The following is a 19,398-nucleotide window of genomic DNA, read 5'->3' on the forward strand; positions in this document are numbered from 1 at the left end:
CGTATAAATTAAGTTTAGCTATTTTATGCTGACTCCACCCACTTGGGTTTACACAGCCTCGGGTGCAGTGGATAATTTCTAGTAGTGTTTGAAAGGAACCCAAATAAATCTGGATTCCTTTGAATTTGTTTTCTCATAAGCTGCTGTTTTTTTCTTTCCTTCCTTCCTTGAGGGAACTGTTAATGTGGTCTCCATACAGCATTTGAACCACTGAGGAACTGAAATACCACGAAAAAATTCAAAGTTGTATAACATTGGGCCTCATTAATAGGCTTCTTTATTCGTGTAATAAGAAAAGCCTGGCAAAAGCCTAAACACAAATGTCTGAGATGAAAAATACTAGAACCCACACACTTCCTAATTTCTATTAGCCATGCAATTATAAATACACATTTCAAAATTCCCACACCAATGCAGAGGACTTTTGTAAATAGCAATGTCATGGGATTTTCTTCTTAGGAAATGTTGGGTGCCTAGCTCTGTGTACTGAGGCTGCAATTGTTTGCAATCAGATAACAGTGTTATGTTACTATATACTGTTTCCATTGCTGAAGATGCAAGAATGTTATTTGCTGGAGATCTGTTTTTCCTTATAGAAAATGTGCAGCATTCATCTAAATAATTCTGAAATGACAGTCCATAGGACAAATCTGTTTTAATTCCAGGAGGGATATATCCTTTGCAAATAATCGAAAACATGATGGAATTAGCATGATTCGCTCCTCCGCATCCTGCTTTTCAGTGTACAGATAAAAATCTGCACTGAGTCTGTCAGGATTCCAGTTAAAAGGATTGTGGGAATATTTTAAAGTTTTTGCTCCCTCCCCATCATGTGCTCCTGATACTGACATTTTGTTTTGTGTTGGTCAAGGAATTCTGATTGTTGGCACTGGTGTGAAGCTCAACAGTGCAAACTCCAGGGCCTTATTCATGCTGGCCTGCTTGGGGGAAAAACCATCTTCCTTGTGTGAGTCAGGACTACAGGTTTGGGTCCAGAAGTAGCAATTGTTTTGATTATTTTCTTTCTTTTGGGTATCAAATTGGTGCTGTTGAAAGTGGGACAGCTACCAAAGCATGACAAGACATAGTATAGGCAATGATTGCCCAAGTTTTGCTCTCGCGGCAAAGCAATATGCTTTATTTCTGATTTGCATCTCCTTATATTAACGCCAATTTTTGGCATTTCATGTTCTGTACGTGCCAAGTTGTGTGTGATGTAGCTTTGCGTCCAGGAAAATTACTCTGAGACCACTAATCTCGCTTATATTTGTGACCTGATCATGTCCTCTAGTAGTTCATGTTGAGAAGAAACACATTGTGCTGAATTCCCTCTCTTAGGATCTCTGGACTTTTCTTAGAAAAAGTATTCCAATATATCAGTAGAAAAACCAATACAGGCAGTCCCCGGGTTACGTACAAGATAGGGACTGTAGGTTTGTTCTTAAGTAGAATCTGTATGTAAGTCGGAACTGGCGTCCAGATTCAGATTCTGACTTACATACAGATTCAACTTAAGAACCCCAGGCGTCCCCAAGTCAGCTGCTGCTGAAACTGATCAGCGGCTGATTCCAGGAAGCCCGGGGCAGAGCAACTCTGCCTCGGGCTTCCTGTAGTCAGCGCTGGTCAGTTTCAGCAGCAGCTGACTTGGGGACGCCTGGGGCAGAGCAGCTGGGGTGCTGCTGGGTTGGTCCAGTAGCACCGCTCCTCGCTCCTCGGCGCTACTGGACCAACCCAGCAGCACCCCAGCTGCTCTGCCCCAGGCGTCCTGATTCAGCCACTGCTGAAACTGACCAGCAGCGGCTGAATCAGGACCTCGGGCAGAGCAGCTGGGGTGCTGCCGGGTTGGTCCAGTAGTGCCCAGAGCGGCGCTGCAGGACCAATCGGCAGCGCCCCAGCTGCTCTGCCCCAGGGTCCACAACAAAAGCCTGGATTGCTGGGGGGGGGGGGGGGCCACACTAGCTGGGCCCCCCCCCCCCCAGCAGACCAGGGACACGGGGAGCAGAGCCGCAGCGGCAGCGGGGTGCCGTGCCTCTGAGGCTTTGCTCTGGCAAAGTCTCAGAGGCGCGGAACCCCGCCACGGCTGCGGCTTCGCTCCCGGTGCCTGTGGTCTGCTGGGGACCGTCTCCAGCAGACCAGGGGCACTGGGACTGAAGCCGCAGCAGCGGCGGGTTCATGCGCTTCTGAGGCTTTCAGAGCAAAGCCTCAGAAGCGCAGGAACCCGCCGCTGCTGCGGCTTCAGTCCCGGTGCCCCTGGTCTGCTGGAGGCGGTCTCCAGCAGACCAGGGGCACTGGGAGCAGCTTACGAACGGGGCTTTCTCACTCCGGAGTTCGCAGGCAGCAATCCGCCACCTCGACCTCCGGGGCGAGAAAGCCCCGTTCGTAAGTGCGGATCCGACATAAGTCGGATTCGCGTAAGTCGGGGACTGCCTGTACTGAAAAAGAGAACATAGAACATAAGAACGGCCATACTGGGTCAGACCACAGGTCCATCTAGCCCAGTATGCTGCCTTCCGACAGTGGCTAATGCCAGATGCCGCAAAGGGATTGAACAGAACAGGTCGCCATCAAGTGATCTCCTGTCACCAGTTTCCAGCCTCTGGCAAACAGAGACTAGGGACACCACTCCTACGCATCCTGGCTGATAAGTATCGATGGACCTAACCTCCATGAATTTATCTATTTCTTTTGAACCCTGTTTTGAACAAACCTCTGCTAGTTGTTCCACAGGTTGACTGTTTTAAACCTGCTACTTACTAATGTCATTTGGTGACCCCTAGCTCTTAAATTATGGGCAAAAGTAAATAACTTTTCCTTACAGTGAACCCTCGTTTATCGCGGTAGATAGGTTCCAAACCCGACCGCGATAGATGAAAATCCGCGAAGTAGGATCCTCAAAGCCTCGGGGAAGCCGGCCGGGGGGCATCCCAGGCGCGCCTGGGCTGCGCCCCCGCCGGAGCCCCTCCGCGGCTTTCAAAGCCTCGGGGGAAGCCGGCCGGGGGCATCCCAGGCGCGCCTGGGCTGCGCCCCCGCCGGAGCCCCTCCGCGGCTTTCAAAGCCTCGGGGGAAGCCGGCGGGGGGGCATCCCAGACGCGCCTGGGCTGCTCCCCCGCCGGAGCCCCTCCGCGGCTTTCAAAGCCTCGGGGGAAGCCGGCGGGGGGGCATCCCAGACGCGCCTGGGCTGCTCCCCCGCCGGAGCCCCTCCGCGGCTTTCAAAGCCTCGGGGGAAGCCGGCGGGGGAGCAGCCCAGGCGCGCCTGGGATGCCCCCCCGCCGGCTTCCCCCGAGGCTTTTTAAAGTTTTGGTAAGGATCAATTTTATGTTCACAGTACAGTGAACCCTCGCTACTTCGCGGTTCGACCATCGCGGATTCACGTATATACATAATGTAATGAAAAAAGTCCGCGAAGTCGTGAATCCGCGATGGTCGAACCGCGAAGTAGCGAGGGTTCACTGTATTCACTTTCTCCATACCTGTCATGATTTTATAGACCTCTATCATATGCCCCCTTAGGATGCGTTTACAGGTGGAGACGTGGTGTCCTTTAGGGTACGTCTAGACTACAGGCTTTTGTCGACAGACGTTTTGTCGACAGATACTGTTGACAAAGCTTCTGTCGACAAAGAGCGCCTAGACTACATCCAGTTCTGTCGACAAAGCAAGCCACTTTGTCGACCTGACAGTGTAGACGCAAAGGACAGTGTAGATGCAATAACGTCTTCTGTTGACAGAACTCTGTTGACAAAAGGTGTTATTCCTCATAGAATGAGGTTTACAGTCATCGACAAAACTGCTGAGTTCTGTTGACATTGTCGACAGAACTCGGCGACAGTGTAGTATAGTTTTGTCGACAAAAGTCCACTGTTGTCAAAAAAAAACCTTGTAGTCTAGGCACACCCTTAGTGTTCTTTTTTATAAGCTGAAAAGTCCCATTTTTTAAAAATCTCTCTTCATATGGCACCCGTTCCAAACTCCTAATAATTTGTGTTGCCCTTTTCTGAACCTTTTCCAATGCCAAGACATCTTTTTTGAGATGAGGTCACCACATCTGTAAGCAGCATTTAAAATGTGGTCGTACCATGGATTTATACAGAGGCAGTAAGACATTCTCTGAGGGCAACATGCTGTTGCTATGGATCAGCAATGCATAACCTATACCTTTCTCAACGTGTTTGTGTGCAGTTTTGAGCATTTTTTTGGCAGTCAAATGTACCTTTTGAGTCAACAATCAAATGGTTGTCTTTGTGGCTTAAAAACTCCACTTTCATGGAAAGAATATAGAAGACTAGTAATTTTTTTTTAAAAATTACCAGTTTGCTAATTTAGAACTTTTTCTAGCTAGGAAGAGCAGGCACTATTTCTTATTCAAATGTCCCTAATATTTGTTTTAAAACTGACTGCAGTTGTAAGTTCCACAGGTTAATTATATTTTAGCATTGCACTGTTTCTCTTCAGCTGTTCTAAATGTATTGTTAAAATGTCAAGGGTGGCCCTCTTGCTCCTGCATTGTAAATTGTAGCGGTTGCCTAGTAAGCGCTCTCTACCGTCCATTAACTTCTGTATTTTGTTGCTGTTGTTATTGTTATTGTTATTTATTATTTATTATTAATAATGTAGGCATCATACAGCGCTTTCCAGAACACATAGCAGAACATATTATTTTCCTGAAAGACTTTATAGTCTGAAACAGACAAAACCTGATGTGAGGAGTAAGTTGAGATAAGGATGTGTATGTGGCAACTATTATGAACGACAGCTGGACATAAAAGATTCCTAGTAGAGGTGGAGTTTAAAAATAGAATAGAGCTTGTTGGGACATTTATTTTTTCCTCCATGAAATTTTTTTTACAAAAACAAGAATTCCAGTGAAAATAGTTTTTGTTTTGGTTTTAGCAACAACAAATAAATGCTGGACAATCAGGCTTAACATTTTTCTGACCATTTTCACCTGACTGGTTAAAACTTCATTTTTTTTTTTTTTGGTTGCCAAGCCCCCAAAACTTAAAATGTTTCAATTTTCAACAAATAACTCCCAAAATAATCTCAAGGGGACAGTTCCTGCAGATATTTCCACATTCAGAAAATAGAAATTTTCTGCGGGGGGGGCGGGAACATTTCAAAGAAAATTGGCAACCAGCTGTTTTGCTTGATGGAGAATGGGAGAACATTGGCTTACAGAGAGTAAGAGGCTGCCTCAAATATAGTGGTCAGGGAAGTTTCAAGAACTGACAGTGGAAAGGAGATGCAAGGCGAGAAGGATAGGCGGAATGTAAGGAGCGCAATGTCCCGGTCACTATTTCTTCTTGTGCCTTTTAAACAGGCCTTGAGTTTTGCTGGAATACTCTAGGAGGCTGTTTCAGCACTTTTTTGGGATCCATAATGGCACCCCAGTAGTTGTGGTATGATTACTTATCAGAAGTACATTCCCATAAATCCATAGGTCCGGACTTAATACATCCTAGGGTACTGAGGGAGTTGGCAAATATCATTGAGGAGCCTTTGGCCATTATCTTTGAAACGTTTTGGAGATTAGGAGAGATCCCAGATGACTGGAAAAAGGCAAATGTGTAGTGCCTATCTTTAAGAAAGGGAAGAAGGATGATCCAGGGAACTATAGGCCGGTCAGTCTTACCTCAATCCCTGGAAAAACCATGGAGGGGATTCTCAAGGAATCCATTTTGAAGCACTTGGAAGAGGGGAAGGTGATCAGGAATAGTCAGCATGGATTCATGAAGGGCAAGTCATGCCTGACCAATCTTGATTAGCTTCTATGATGAGGTAACTGGCTCTGTGGCTATGGGGAAGTCAGTGGATGTGATATACCTTGACTTTAGCAAGGCTTTTGATACGGTATCCCACAATATTCTTGCCTGCAAGTTAAGGGAATGTGGATTGGATAAATGGATGGTAAGATGGATAGAAAGCTGGCTGAAAGGTCAGGCCCAGTGGCTAGTGATCAACGGCTTGATGTCAGGATGGTGGTCAGTTTCTAGCAGAGTGCCCCAAGGTTCGGTTCTTGGACCGGTTTTGTTCAGCATCTTTATTAATGACCTGGATGAGGGGATGGATTGCACCCTCAGCAAGTTTGTGGATGACACTAAGCTAGGGGGAGAGGTAGATTCATTGGAGGGCAGGGATAGAGTCCAGAGTGACTTAGACAAATTGGAGGATTGGGCCACAAGAAATCTGATGAGGTTCAACAAGGACAAGTGTAGAGTCCTGCACTTGGGACAGAAGAATCCCAAGCATAGTTAAAGGCTGGGGACCAACTGGCTAAGTAGCAGTTCTGTAGAAAAGGTCCTGCGGATTACAGTGGATGAGAATCTGGACATGAGTCAACTGTGCGCCCTTGTAGCCAAGAAGGCTAATGGCATATTAGGCTGCATTAAGAGGAGCATTGCCAGTCGATCCAGAGATGTGATTACTCCTCTTTACTCGGCTCTGGTGAGGCCACATCTGGAGTATTGTGTCCAGTTCTGGGCCCCCAATTATAGGAAGGATGTGGATGCATTGGAGAGGGTCCAGCGGAGGGCAACTAAAATGATTAGGGGGCTTGAGCATATGACCTATGAGGAGAAGCTGAGGAAGTTGGGTCTATTTAGTCTGCAGAAGAGAAGAGTGAGGGGGAATTTGATAGTAGTCTTCAACTTCCTGAAGGGAGATTCCAAAGAGGCTGGAGAAAGGCTGTTCACAGTAGTGATGAATGGCAGAACAAGGAATGACAGAACAAGGAACAATCGTCTCAAGTTGTGGTGGGAGAGGTCCAGGTTGTAGGAAAAACTGTTTCACTAGGAGGGTGGTGAACCACTGGAATGGGTTACCTAGGGAAGTAGTGGAGTCTCCATCCCTAGAGGTGTTTAAGTCTTGACTTGACAAAGCCCTGGCTGGATTGATTTAATTGGGATTGGTGCTGCGTTGGGTAGGGGGCTGGACTTGATGGCCTTCTAAGGTCTCTTTTAGCTCTATGATTCTATGATCCAGTACTGCAGTTTTTTCTAAGAACTGTAGCACTGGTTTTACCATGGTATGAATGCGGGTCTGACTATCCTGACATTCATGCAGGTAAGTGGCTGAGAAGTCATCTTGCTGTTGACTGCTTTCTCTTCTCTTCTCTTCCCCTTTCAGTCTGTATCATTTGCCTTGCTTGTTGGGAAGGAGCAGTAACGTGGTGTTACTCGATGTTTGTCTATGCTTACTGGGGGATCAACACATGGCGGTTGATTTACAGACCTGACAAATTGACTGCCAATCACTCTCTAGTTGAGTTTGGTACTCCATAACAAGAAGCGTAAGTTAAGTTGACAACATAGTTCTCCATAAGTTGAGAGGGAGAACTCTGCAGCATCCCATTAAGCCTCACATAGAGGTTCATTGCTGCAGAAGGGAAAGATAGGGAGCCCCTTCTCGCAGCCCAGCACACAAGGGAGCTGCTCAGATAAGTCCAAGCCCCAACATCCTGCCTCTCCTTGAGATCCCATCATGCACCCTAACATTCTCTTTCCCAGCCGCACTGTAGTGCTCATACCCTCGCTCAGAGCCTATACCCTCTCCTGTAAGCCAGCCCGGAGCTCCTCCCCAACCCTAGAGTCCCCTGCTGCACTTCAAGCCTCTTATCTCCAGCCCTACTTCAGAGCCTGCACCCCGAGTCAGAGCTCTTGCACCCCAACCCTCTGTCCCAGCCCTGAGTGCCAGCCCCACTCTCCTTCACCCCAGTCTCCTCCCACATTTGGAACACCTTGGCCCCACTTCCACCACATGAATGTTGCAGTGTGCACCAAAATGCAGGTGATGTGTCGTACAACACCTCCACATTGCTGCATAAAAATTCCTTACACTCAAGGGTGGAAAAAATTAGAGGGAACATTGGTTGACAGGAGAAATTCTTCTGTCGGCCCAGTGTGGTGTAGACACCACAGTAAGTTGACCTTAAGTACATTGACTCTAGCAACATTATTCATGTAGCCAGAGTTGCGTAAATTAGGTCGACTTTGCCCCGTTGTGTAGACCAGCCCTCAAATTTTCCTGTTAAACAGATATTTTCCCTATATCTGATCTGTAATACATGTCCTTTCTGAGGGCTGTAGGCAGAAGGCACTAAGTAGATGGTTGTGGTTGTCCTGGTTGGTAGCAGAACAATGAGCAGAATATGATCTCCATTCAGCCATTTGGGCCCTGAATAACATGTAGTTGTATGATCTGTGTTGCATTATCATGGCTTCCACTTAGAACTACCATGAGGGAGGATTGCAGAATCCTGCTCAGTTGATAAGGCACTCCTGTCCTGAAGAATTTTGGGAAACCTGTGAAGCATACGGAAGATGACTGCATTACTGCTTGTTGGATGACATGTGCTTACAGTTACTGTAGGTTCAGTTTAATACTGCATGGCGATTTAAAATCTATGGCCAGGGGCGGCCCGTGAGCCTAGGCAGACTAGGCAGTTACTTAGGGCGCCGCCGGCCTTGGGCGCCCAATGATGACGTCATGAGGCGCCGGGGCACCCTGTGATTACATCACGGCTATTGACGGCTGAGCAGGCTGGGACGCTGATCACGCTTTGCGCCTAGGGCGCCAGCTGCTGCAGCCTGCCTCAGGCCGCTCCTGTCTATGGCTAATCAAACTGAAAGAAAGAAGTTAAACCTTTGAACACGACATTTGTTGTAATGAAAGCCCTCTTTCAAGCAGCATGCTGATTGTCTAACATCAGATTTTGTTATTCAGTTAAGACCGTTCAAGATGGGGTAGTTTTACCTGGGTGATCTCAAATATTCATGTGCTTTTATTGAGATAAGATGATGGCTTTTATGGTTATTGAACACTTTCCTTGCACCCTCTACACATCACATTTGTAATTTAGTTTCTCTTAGCAAGTGATTTTAGTGCAGTATCTAACCCCATTGGAATATACTACTCTGTGATGAGGCCAGCTGTTTTCGTGACTGTCCACTTGATCTGAATCTCTGGGTGCAGCTTGTTTTTGTAAACTGAATGTGACATACTAATGGACTTGGGCAACATGTGTTTTCTTCTTTTCGTTATTTATTGTATAGTAATTTTCCTACTCACAATGCTGCTGAATTGTCAGTGGTTTTTCAGCTTCCCTTCTTCCCCCAAGGATTTATAAATTTGTGCTAAAAACCTTGCTCAGGATTGGAATGTAACAGATGAGATTTCAGCCCTGAAGCAAGTACAAAAAAAAAAAAAGCCCAAAACATACACACTCACTCTCACTCTCGATTTCTGGTGTCATTTCTTCAGTTGTGGACATTTGTTGGTTTTGTCTTTTAAAAAGTAACATGTGACGTGGGATAATGCATATCACCTTCCTGTATTGTAAAAACACAACAATGTGAAACAGCTGAGTTTTCAAAAACTGACGTCATCCCAGCATATGAACCGTTTTCATCCTACAGACATAAACATATATTTTTTAAGCATTTTATTCTGTCTCAAAACTGTATTCTATATTTATTGTATGGTCTAAATATACTGTGTCAACATACACTATAATGACCATGTAGGGCTTCAGAATTTTCACTACGTTGAAAGCTATTGCTGCACCAATAACAGTATTGAAATTTTCTTGACTTTATTGTGAGTCTTGCAATAGTTGATCTTTTCTTTAAATCCCCTACTCCAATAGACAGGTGATTGTCAGTATTTAATTTTCATTAAAACCCCCCACCATTAAGTTAGTTTCTAGCCTACACACTTGTGGAGATAAAGGTTGAAAATATGGCCAAAGAGTATCTTGCAGAAAACACATAAAGAAAACCCCAAATCTACTATATATTTGAGAGTTTCTGTCCATTTGTCTATTTGTTCAAGAACTCCTAAATGGTAAGAGCTAGGGCCACCAAATTGGCTTTTCAGTCTCCTCTTATCATAACTTAAAGCAAGGGTAAAATTTTAGTTGTCAGGAAAATGGGATGTGCCTGAAATGGGATTGCTTCTGATGAAACCATGCAGAAAAGAGATGGAATCACCAGGCATATGAAAGGGACTGGATGGGGGCACTGCCTCATCCCTGAGCATTCTCCTCCCCAGGTGCTCTTTAGAGAGGTCTCTCCCGCCCCCCTCTTCCCTCCCCCCCCCCCCCCCGTTCATATGGGAACATTGCTGGCTGTTCCCCTTCATCAGAAAGCCAGACGGAAAGCGTAGTTTCCTGCATTCCTCAGTCTAGCTGGGGAGCACAGTAGGCAGGCGAACCTGGATCTGTCCCAGCCAGGGGACATGTACCCCTCCCCTGGCTGGGCCCACTGGAGTTGCAGTGGCCATGGAGAGGTGCTTCTCACCTGCACCCAAGTTGCTGTGGTGAGAGGGGGCTGGGGTTGTCCTCTCTCCCTGGGGCAGCCTGCACACTGAACCCTCATCCCCAACCACATCCCACGGCAATAATTTAAAAGAAGCACGTGCATTTTCATTTTCTCTTCCACGAAACAAAATTTAACTTAAGGACCTGAACAACACCAGATAAATCTTCTAATTTATTATATTTTTATAAATCACATATTTTAAAGTCAATCTCAAGGTATTTTTGGCCTGACTCTTTTGATTTTTAAATGTTTTGGGGCTGGCAGTACTAGCAGGGCTTAGAACTAGGGCTTCAGAGCATAGATTTCCTGCTCCAAATTGAACTAAAGGGAATCTCAGCTATTAGTCCCTTTGACACAAAGTTGAGCAGTTCTGATTCCTTCCAGGATAATGTGACTCTATGCTGCGTGCCTGGGGCCGGCACCGGCGCCGCGCGCCCGCATGTGCCCCAGGGCTGGGGCCGCCCGAGCGCCGCGCACCAGGCGCCGGTGAGTGTCGCGCGCCTGGGGCCGGCGCCTCCAGTGCGCCGGGGGCGGGGCCAGCCCGGGTTGTCGGCGGGCGCCTACAAATGCCCTGGCGGGCGCCATGGCGCCCGCGGGCACCACGTTGGGGACCACTGGTCTAAAGTGTATTTTCCTGTGCTTGTAAAATACCTCCATGATTGATTGGGAGACTAAATATGTTTTTTTTAATTGCCTTGTGTAAATTTATAAATGAACAATGTCGTCATTGTGAGGCAAGGTTGTGTGTTCTCATGGTTTCTTGAATCAGTGCCTAGTAGCTTCTTTTAGATGTAACTACAATGCATATTTGGGAAAATTCTTCTTGACAGGAGAATTAGGTTTATAACAGCATCATTCAGAAATACGGATTTTTCACATTTCTAAGCCGTACCAGCCTAATTTCCTAATATAGACCAGGCCTTAATGGAAATCGTTTCAAATAATTCTAGGTATGAGCACTATTATTCTGGAATAAGGATGCTTTGTTCCTGTTTAGCCTAACATCTTTGAAAATTAAATTGATGGGTTTTGCTAAATAGGAGCAAGGTTCTAGAATAAGCATGTCCAGATATGGATTAATTCAGTTCCCGTAGTTTAGTAGACAAGCCCTGACCGCAGCTCAGTGCAATACGTCAGGCTTCTATCTATATATAGACTGACCTTGGTTATTCTTTTAACAATCACTTTTGTTGGCCTTGCTACCTAGAAATCTCACTTAACTTGATTCTGTGCTTAAAATAACTCATTTCAGCACATGATTAAAATTTAAAAATATAAACTTTTTTCAGCATTCCATTTTTCAATCCAGAATGAAATCTCTCTTTATCTGCTCCAGATTTCACGGACTCTCTCCATATCTGACGGTAACTGGTTTTTTCTCTCTCTGTGTGTGTCTAACATTTTTCCCCTGTGGAACCACAGGTGTTCCAGGGAGAAGTGAGCTGTGGTAGCTGTGTGGCCTCCCCTGTGCTCTGTGGAGGCAGGACACCAGAGCTGTGTGGCCTGCCCCCCTTCCCTAGTGCTTCGGGGAGGTGAGATGTGGGAGCTGTGCGGCCTCCCCATTCCTTGCACCCCCAGTCCCCCAAGCAGAGATCCCGCACCCTCAGCCCCCTCACTCACCCTTCCACTGAGACCCCGCACCTCCAGCCTGCTCCTGCATAGAGTTGCCAGGTGTCCGGTATTTTCAACAACTTCGGTCATCTCCCTCCCTTTCTCCCCCCCTTCAAAATAAATTTTTCCTGGTGTTTTTTTTGGGGGAGAGGGGGGTTGGTATTTTTGTTTCAACCATCTGGCAACCCTACTCTTGCATCCTCCCTCTTGGCCAGACACCCTGCCCCCAGCTCGCTCCTGCTCCCAGCCAGACACATACCGCCAGAAAGTGTGTGTGTGTGTGTGGGGGGGGGGGGGTTGGTGAGTATAGCGAGCAGGGTGCAGCCCCCTAGAAAACATGTGCAGATGAAAAATTCTGTTTGCAAGCATCTTAAGTTTGTTGTGAATCTTTAATCCATTATTCGGTATTGCAGTTAGTAATTGTATCCTAAAATATTTCTTCAGTTAAAACATTAATAATTTTCTTTTTTTATATGGATTTTATTTCAGTTTGAAATATTTTCTTGGCTTGAAAACCTTCCTGCCACAGACAGGGGTCTGCTGTGACCAGCCTGGAACACCCGTGTACCTGGTAGGCCCTGTGGTGCTGGAGCAGTCCCTTGCCCACAGTGAGCGGGGGAGCTGCTCCAGCCTCCATAGGTTAACTAGAACTGGTAAGCATCACCCCTATTGGTAAGCTAGAACTGGTAAGCATCACCACTCATCCCTGTTGGGGAATTCCACTTGCATGCATCTTAAATATTTTTTACTTCCTTCTGTCAGTACTAAATAGATCACAGATACACTTAGCTGGATTCTAAAATTATTTTTATCAGTGATACTAAATTGCCAGGTGTTTTACAAAAGCCTGGGTTTGAAATTGGCTAGAGAAGCCAATATTTTATTTTCCTGTGGTTTGATTCATCGTGCTTAGCATGTCTTGAGAGATACCGTGGTACATATTTACAACAGACTGGCTCCATTCATTTTCAAATGCCTGTTACTTCGTGTGGAAGCGGAGGCCATTGCTCTACCTTGTTGAAGTATCTGCTCACCTGTCTTTCTACTGTTTGCTATACCATCATTGGTTTTCATACATTGGGGTTAATGAGTAGGGTGTCCAGAAAATAATACCACACCTCTATCAGGGATCGAATCAAAGCGGGAAATGAACTGTAGTATTGTGGTAGTAAATAATCACATTTTAGAGTTTGTATTTTCATGACAGCTGTGTTCTTGGCTGTTGCTTAGTGCTTGGCCCTCTTTTACGTGGAAGGGAACCAGGCCTCTCTCTTACAACCGATGAAAAGATCAGAAGGGTAGCCGTGTTAGTCTGTAACTGAAAAAACTTAAATATCAGCGAATAGTCCTGCAGCACTTTAGAGACTAACAAAAAAAAATGTAAATAGTGTCATGAGCTTTCGTGGGCACAACCCACTTTAAATGAAACTAGGTCTTAGTGTTACCACATATAGGAAATAAACTGATCAAAACACATGCTCACGTGATACCAGCTTCCCTTTGTGTGGGAGGAGAGGGGAAGTTGATGATGAATTATGCTGATTCACAATCCCATGCTGCGAGTAAAGTGAGGTTAATACTTATAGAAATTCTCTGTCAGGTAGCTGTGTAAAGTGCAGAAGCGTCTGTCTAAATGCACAAAAAAACCAAACAACCCCCAAAAAACAAAAAAAACCCTCCATCGTTAGCTGTTATTAACATGGCTAGACAAATTCTCATGAATCAGAGGCTATTCAAGGGAAGATCTTAAAGAGCTATACTCCACCTCTTTAATTCCAGACTCTCCATATCTTCCTCCAGACATATAATTCCAAATCTGTGTATGCAGAAGTGTGGAACTCAGGGCAGGTCTACAGTATGGGGACAAGTTAAGCTATGAAATTTGAGTTACATTAGTAGCGTTAACTCAAATTGACGTAGTTTAGATCTGCTTACCACAAGGTCCACACTGTGCTGGGCTGACAGAAGAAATTCTTTTGTTGACTTCCCTTATTCATCTCATTCTGATAGTGAGAGAGTGATCACAATCAATTTAGTGGATCTTCACTAGACCTGCTAAAACCACATCTGTGGATTGTTCTCCACAGCATTGATCCAGGCTAGTGAAGAGGACTGTGCAAATTAGATTACATATCAAATTACTATTTAACAAAATACTGACATTGGATAGGGAATTGATTAGAGATACCAATTGTGATTAAAATGTTTTGTTGAACACCAGTTTACACAAACTTTGAAATTAAAATGTGGCTTGTTTTTTAATCAAGTTCTTTCTAAAATGAAGGAAGTACAAGATAATTCCATATTTCTTTTCTTTCTCACACATCCGCATATTGGTCTGGCACTGTGTGTAAACAAAACATCACCAGGGAGTGAAATCTCTACCAGCGCTGGTGCTGTGTTGAAGCACTGCTGTGGCAGCAAACTTACAAGTGTAGACAAACCTGAGTTAAACTGCCAAAGACTCTGTCAATGCAGAATAAGAGTGTCTGTATGAGGAACTAGTGCAGAACAGCTACTGCACTTTAAATTCAGACTGGAGCATATTTCACATAGCTTCCCTGTGCAGACAAGCCCTAAGAAACTGCAAACTAGTACTTATGGAAAGAAATGTTCATGTATCTAGAGGCAGAATTTCACAAAACGTTGTTGCATATTTGGGGTTTATGGAAAGAACTTCTTTGGCAGTTTATCCTGATGCTGAATTACTGATGGAATCCACAAACAACCAGATCCGCCACGTTCCTATAACAGGAAAGACTAGGAATATAGCAAATAATAAACAGATGTGGCTGGCTGGTTAAAGCAAAAGCCTTTGGAAATTTTGCATTTGTTCATTCAGTTATTCATTCCTGGGATAGTGTACACTCCACCAAAGTTTGTGAAAATTGCAGGGTTTTTATTAACCCAACACACACTTGTATTAAATAAATTGTGTTGAAATGTGAAATTGAAGAAAATCAAGGAGAAGAATGCTCAACCACTGGTGCAATGAGGGGTCTCAGATGTGTGCACTAGATGGACGTTTGCAGAGATGGGCTTGATTTAAGCACCCTGCTGTCGCCATGAACAGTAGTAGTTGAAGGGGTTGCAAACATTCTTCCTATCTCATACTGCTAAATGGGATTAGGGAGTTTCAGATAGATGGGTGCAAATTTGTGGCGATAAAGAGAACTCTTGGAATAGTACATAACCAGAACTAAAGTGAAACAAAATACAGGACTATGTAGCACTTTAAAGTGCTACATAGTCCTGTATTTTGTTTCAGCTACACCAGACTAACACGGCTACATCTCTATCACTAGAACTAAAGTGAGATCCTCCTTAATGGCCTGCACTAAGGAGAATTCAGCCTAAGTGGAGGTGGCAGAACCTAAACATGAGTTTCCTATCTCCCATCTGGGTCTTTCTACTCCAAGTACAGTCTGGCTCTGTATTTATTTAAAATAAAAGCTCATTTGAAAACTCAAGTTTAACTGTTCTGTTCTTTCATAGAAAATATTTATTGAGCTATCTACTGCAGCTTTCCTTAAAGACCAAATGGAACATAAATGAAGATGCTATTGCTCTGTTATATAATCTCTGCAATGTATCATGCTAATCAGATAATTATCCAGAGATTCTTGCTTTAAACACAAGATTTAGTGACAAGTTTTGCAAGAGAACTCTGTTAATTAGCGTGAATTTCCTAGGATTCTCAAGGCTAATTTTAAAAGCTTTACAAGCAAAATTTAAAAAGGGTTCCAGCTCCTATTTAATAACTCCTATTTCTACCTTACTTTGTTGAATAAGTGAACAATACCATCCTGCACTTTTATGTCATCTGGTATCGTCTCATCACCAAATTATAAAAACCCTGCAGGAGAGAGCAAGTTTAGTCAAGAAACACTTTTTCTTTCCTTGGCATAGTATCTTTCCTCTTAGTTGGACAAAGATTGATAGAACCTCCCATTACCATTACAATGCATAATTAGTACTTTCTACTCAGCATCTGAATGTGCTAATTAAAATATTTTATTTTTCTACTGAGCACAGTAAGTTCTACTGTAAGTAAGATACAAAGTGTTGCTAAGAAAGATGCAAGATTAACCTAACAAAGCATGGGACTGGAGCTCAGTTATCATCTCTGAAAGCAACTCGGCATCTTATTCTAGTCAGCTGACATGGGCCAACCTTTTCGCAAGTGTCCTCTATTTTGACTTCCTCAGATTTGGGCCCCATGTGTAAAAAACTGGACACCTAAAAACTGACACATGCAAAATGAGTGGACAATTGTTAAAATTCTGTCCTGAACCGATAAGTACCTCAGTATGCCCATTGCTAAATAGAGACATTGCTATTTGCCTATTGGTGCACAGAGATCTTGGGCCATTTAAGTTATTGGTAAACCACTTTTAGGAGGAAAGGTGCTAATATATTATTACTATTTTAGACTCAAACTTTAAGGCCAGAAGGGACCATCATGATCATCTAGTCAAGTTACCTAGCAGGCCACAGAACCTCACCCACCCGCTCTGCTTTTATAGGGACAGAGTCCTAATCTCTCTCTCTCTCTCTCTCTCAAAACTTTTCCTGTGGGATGACAGAGTGACATAATCACATTACTCTGCGTCCCACAGGCTCTGCCCTCCCATGGGCTCCCTGCCCCAGACACTGTTTGGGGACTTGCAAAGCCGCTTGGCAGCCCAACCTGGGCAGATTCTACCTCCCACGGGTGCTGCCCATTCAGCTCTGGGCGGCCCGGCCTTTCAGGTGGCCAGTCTCCCGGCCCAGGGGCTGCTTTGGCTGGTGTGAAGCCTGGGGCGTGGCCCACTCATGCCAGGAATGGAGGAAGGCTACCACACCCCGGGGTGCCATGCCCTGCTCCAGGGCCGTTTGCTTGTGCTGCTGTTGTTCTTGGTGCTCATGGACTGCTGGGCCATCAGGCTCCAGAGAAGTGCCCCGTGTGGTGCAAGGTGCCCCACATCCCCAACCACTCCACCCCCACCCTCAGTGGCAGTGTCCTCAGTCCCGAGCCGAGCCGTCCCACTGAGACCCATGCCCAGCCTGCAGACTGCCTTCCCCCCACCCACCCAGCCATGGGAGTCCCAGCCACCCCCCCGCCCACGCCAGGCTCCTAGCGCCGATCGTGGTCCCGCCTTCCAGCCGCTCTCCGCCCACACCAGGCTTCTGTCCAGTGAGCAGCCGGAAAAATCTGTGTTCTGTTTTTTTTACTGGACAGAGCGCAAATACCGGACTGTCCGGTACAATACCGGACACCTGGCAGCCCTACGAGGAGGCGCCCGGCAGCACTGACCTGAGTGGCCCGGGCCCCCTTTGCCTGGCGCTGTAACCTCTCCCTTCCTCCTCCCCCGTGCGGTTGGAGCACTACTGCAGGCTGCCTGCTGCGGGGGTGAGGGAGGAGGGAGCAAAAGCCCTGAGTCTTGCTGCACGGGGAAGGAAGTGCTCCCCCCTCCTGGGCTGGGGCAACAACAGCGTGAGTGTGCTGTCTGGAGCCTTTCCCTGCTCTTCGGTTGGCCAGATTCTGCCTAATGGGAGCAGCGGGAGGTCGAGCCAGGGACCGGCATGGCGCCTGAAGACAAGTAAATGTTCCCCATCCCCTCATGTCCAGACCCTGCATCCCCAAGTCCCTCACTGAGACTCTGCCCCTGTGGCCCGGTCCTGCCCTCCTCTCAACAGTCCGACACCCTGCCCCCAGATAGCTCCGTCCGGCAAGACCTCACACCCTACACCCCACTTCCTGCCCCGATCCAGCACCTCCACCCCATCCCACTCATTGGTGGACCTGTCCCACACAAGGAACCCCTCATTTTTGGCCCCACCCCAGAGTGTAGGGGCCTGACAAAATCCACTAACCCTGGAACCCCAGAAGAGTTCATCTGGCTTGAGGCCTTGAACCTCAGTCCTCCTGCTCTTCCCCGCACTGTGGGGCTGGGGCACTGGGGAGTGAGGTGTCTCAGTTGGGGCCACATCAGTGAGGGTTGGGAGTTTTTGGAGGGGCTTTTATTTCCTCCTCACTTGTGTGGTCCCCAGTTGATTTTTCTGTGGGTCAGTGGTCCCCCGACCCAAAACAGGTGCCCCGCCCCTGCCATTAAGGAGAATGTTGAAACATTTTTGTGTTGGATGTAATATTTTACTTTAAAATGAAGCCTAGCCAACAAGGCCCCACTTGGGGCCCAGCTCCCATCTGGCTGCAGCATCCTGTCCCCGGCCCTGATCCTGGGCAGGCCTCACTGTCCAGTCCTCATGTGGCTGCAGAAAGGGCTGGTGGTGGCTTTCCTTTTGCTATGGCACTGGTAGGAGGAGAGGCCACGATCCAGCTGCAGTGGGCAGAGGAGGGTTGGCAAGCACATCATGCAGGGGGCACATCCCCCTGGCTTACTGTTAGGGTTGCCAGATGGCTGAAACAAAAATACCCCCCTTCCCCAAAAAACCCAGAAAAAATTCTGTTGAAGGAAAACAAAAGTGTGTGTGTGTGTGTGGGGGGGGGGGGGGGGGGGGGACCAAAGTTGTTGAGCATGCTCCAAGTAAGCATTATGTTTAGATCTTTATAAAACACGTATTGTACGTTAAATCCACTATTGCCAAGTGATTGTGTGTAATAAATAACTGGCAGGTAATTCTGGTGGCCATCTAAATAAATGATTTTTTAAAATCTGTATTTTCTGTTCTATGCTGCACATTTGTACGACACACATCACTGTGTCATCTACAGATCAGCGCCCTCATAACAGTGATGAGAGATGGAGGAAAAACTAAAATAGATTAAACAGACATTTCCCAAGAGTGCAGTTGTCACAGATCCCATCTCTCACATTCAAGCTCCTTGTACATGACCTCAGGGCATATTATTACAGTTAAAGGTTTGCTGTCCCTCAGAAAATTGCAAAGCACCATGTTCCTGCTGCCCATAATATTGGTTGCTGGATTTTTAAAAGGCCAAAGAAGATGATTATGATTGTCTGGTCTGGTTTCCTGTAAGAAAACAGGCTGAAGAATCTCACCCAATATTTTTTTTGTCAGGCTGAAATACGTTTTAGGAAATCCAGTCTGTTGGAGCCCTGAGATCTCCATCTGCACAGCTATGTATAATGGATAACATAAGAACAGCCACACTGGGTCAGACCAAAGGTCTGTCTATCCCAGTATCCTGTCTGCCAACAGTGGCCAATGCCAGATGCTTCAGAGGGAGGGAACACAATTGGTAATCCTCACATGATTCCTCTCCTTCATTTCCAGATAAATAGAGGCTAGGGACACCATTCTTACCCATCCTGGCTAATAGCCATTGATGGACCTAACCTCCATGAATCTACATAGCTCTTTTTTGAACCCTGTTAAAGCCCTAGTTTTCACCAAGGAGTTCCATAGGTTGACTGTGCACTGAGTGAGGAAACACTTCCTTTTGTTTGTTTTAAATCTGCTGCTTATAAATTTCATTTGGTGATCCCTAGTTTTTATATTGTGGGGATCC

At 45.9% G+C, this 19,398-nt stretch overlaps 1 protein-coding gene across 12 annotated transcripts in view; it reads left to right on the top strand.

The window, feature by feature from the left end:
• The window catches only part of ARHGAP32 (Rho GTPase activating protein 32), a 472,553-nt gene that overhangs the window by 145,978 nt on the left and 307,177 nt on the right, over positions 1-19,398 (top strand). The gene's annotated exons all lie outside the window — the stretch shown is intronic.

This window comes from Pelodiscus sinensis, chromosome 25, assembly GCF_052426305.1.
Source record: "Pelodiscus sinensis isolate ZL-2025 chromosome 25, ASM5242630v1, whole genome shotgun sequence".
In the NCBI taxonomy this organism is placed as follows: Eukaryota; Metazoa; Chordata; order Testudines; family Trionychidae; genus Pelodiscus; species Pelodiscus sinensis.